This window comes from Phodopus roborovskii, unplaced genomic scaffold, assembly GCF_943737965.1.
Source record: "Phodopus roborovskii unplaced genomic scaffold, PHOROB, whole genome shotgun sequence".
NCBI classification, from domain to species: Eukaryota; Metazoa; Chordata; class Mammalia; order Rodentia; family Cricetidae; genus Phodopus; species Phodopus roborovskii.
In genome coordinates this window covers 50,176-53,520 of record NW_026126275.1, presented here as the reverse complement: position 1 = coordinate 53,520, position 3,345 = coordinate 50,176, and positions in this window count along the sequence as shown.

Here is a 3,345-nt window from a genome sequence, read left to right as displayed (position 1 = left end):
CCCTAATCGGAATCGATGATGTCATTGTCCATCGGTTAAATAATTTACATAACTAAATAAGTCAGTAATAGCTGTCACAATAAAGAGGTGATGTATCATTTAACTGGCAAGGTAGAATGGCCAGACTCCAGTCAGGAAGGGTGTCATTATCATCCGTTGAAACAATTAATCATAAAATGTGACTATACTGCATATTAACTCCCCAAGAGGGAGATTTACAAGACTATTCATGGAATAGAGGATTATAGGTTTAAAATACTATGCAAATCTTTACATTATCTTCAGTCCAAACAAGAACTGTCAATTGAAATAATTCAATTACGTAATTAGATGATCAGAGGCACAAAATTCCAGGTGTCAAGGATAATATAATCATTGTTTTACCTAACTAAATAATCAAAAAAGGAGTTGATGTAGCATGGCACACTTCCTTAAGGTAGCTCCAAACCAGAGTCGTAAACATAGATGTCATGATTAATTTAAATGTTTTCCTTCATAATTAATATGTACGTGGTCTAAAATAGTTGACTCACACATACTGGAACCAGAATCCACTAATCATGGATCCTATTTTAATAATTAAATTATAACATAATCAGAGGATGAAATGGTCTGCTATACTCGACACAATTTTCTCTCACTTGACTTAGACAATGTTGTATGAAAGTCCCCAGTTCATCCCTTATGTAATTGCAGAGTATAGTAGTAAAATGTGTAAACGCGGACATGTCATAGTGTATGCAGGGCTTTAGAAGATATCACATCTTTAATGTTGGACAGCTACCTCAAGAGAGATGGACTGCATTCCAATTATCCCTCAGACTATGCTAACAAATGGATTACTGCCTTCCTGAAGGAAGTTGTCAATGGAAAACTCACCTTTTGATGAATAATTGTGAGTCTTATTATCTTTTTATCCATAGTTTTACTTCTTAGGAGAGAGAGCATTCATAAACAGAAGTCTTTGAACTGTTTCTCCACAGACTATGTTCTCTGATATTAGGTAATCTTGAATTTTGTAACCAGTAAAAGCTGTAGGCAAATTCCCAGAGATTCGGCTATGACTTGGTGAGGTGAACCACATGGTGTCTTTAAAAGTTTTAGGAGACAGTTGTCTTGGGAGATTGTAATGTCCCATGATAACACTTCATCCAAGCTGCTCTCTGGTCCTTGGACCATGATACCAGGATACAGAATGCAAGCAAGGTGGCCAGGCAACATTTATGATCCAACATTCTGTCACATTCTAGTGCACCTCCCACATGCTAAAATTAGCATACCCACCGATGGACTAACCTTACAGTCTCACTGATTTTCTCACTAACAATGCAGGCCTCTTTTTCTGAGTTTTACTTATATCAGTCTCTGAAGCTACAACCTGCCTATGATGATTTAAGCATGAAAACGAAACCATCATTATGCCATTCAAGTACACTGATGATTACTTAAACCTATTTCCTAGCTTCAATTTTCTCATTTCCAGAATGGAAACAATAACATTAATTGCCTCTACCATAATTCTTTTCTATTGACTGAAAAGAAAATAAATTCTCCTCACTCTCTTTCCTTTACAGCAGCTGGATCTCATTGTTTCTCAGAGTTGTTTTGATTTGCATTTGGCTGAGGACTAAGGATTTTGAGAACTGTTTTATGTTTCTTTCAGTCACTTTTGATTTCTCAATTGATATTTCTCTATTGAGTCCTATATCCCTCTTTCTAGTATTGTTATATAGAGTTATTTTGAGTTGATGGTGTGTCATGTTATCAGCCTGACAGAGTTCATTAGATAAGATTCACTGAATTTGAGATTATTAAATTATACTATTTGTAAATTGGGGTGGACTATGTCCTTCAAGGGTAAGTTCTTTTCCAACCACTGAGAAACTGATGATGCAGAAACAACATAGATTTTTTTTTAAATCGTTTAACCACTTGATCATTAAAAATCTATTATTACATAATCAGTAATCACTGGATAACCCAGTGTACCTCATTCTCTGGTCAAGGCTTCTGGGACCAATCTCCCACTGTGTCAATCACACAGCAGCCAAATGACGGATGACGCCATCATTACTTATGAAAGAAATAAGTTAATAATTGGATAGTACTGCATACTTCACTTTCATAAGATGGAACAAAACTCCAATGATTGCCAGGGAAGTTGTACTTAGATAATTAAATAATGCCACATGATTGACTCCCAGAGAGGAATGGCCAGACTGCCGTCATGAAGAACAACATCTTCATCGATTTAAATAATTAATATATAATGAAAAATGATTGAAAAATGACATGGTGGTACATACTTAAATCCTCATGGAGTAGTCAGACTGATCTCTTCCTAGAATAATGATTTATTTAAAAAATTAAATTGATAATTAGTTGGTATTTTAGATTAACATTAATGAGGTGGCACCAAAGTCCTAAACCTATCGCTGATGTAATGATCTATTTACATAGCTAAATGATGAAGTAATGAGATGAAGTTACGTCATCAACTCCCAAAATCTGACTCCAAAAGAGACTCATGGCCCACATCATTATCTGTGTTTTAAATACGTTAATTAAATGATGAATTATTATTTAATTTCCTAGTTTAACAGTTAAATAAATCAGTGTAGTATTAGATGATGTAATGGTCTGGCGTGATGGGCTCGCATAAGGAGGCTCAAAACTCCAATAATCACTGAATACATAATGACAGATTTTCATAATTAAATGAATAAACATTAAAGAAATGGATGGTGTTTTATACGTGAAGCCTAAGAGATTGCTCAATACTGAAGAGTTATTGAGTTCTTAATAATAGATTTGAACAAAAAAATAAATGAATAAAGACATAATTTCTCATAATTCACCCCTAGGGAGATAACAAAATGATATCAACATTGATTTAAATAAATAAATTAATACATACATAAATAATGAAATCACAGGAGACAACTTAACACCAACAGGATGGATCCAGCGTCCACTCTTCCTGGAGTAGAAAAAGACAGATTTGTATAATGAAATAATCAGATAGTTAGATCGTCTGTCACACTTGAGTCACACAAGGTGGCACCAAACTTCAGGGTTCACAGATTATATAATGAAACAATTTAATAATTACATCTTTACATCTGTAAGTCATTGAACTATTTTATCATCAATTCCTGGGCAGACTTGCCAGATATGAAAAGTATTCTGTCATCACGGATTTTTAAAATTCCGTAAGTTAAGCGTCAGATAATCATACTGTCTTGCCTGATAAATTTTGTTGGCCTGACATCATCAACAGCATCTGAATCTCTGTTGTGGTGCAGCAGAGCCTGAGATAATGGGCCCATTCCTGGCATAGCAGTA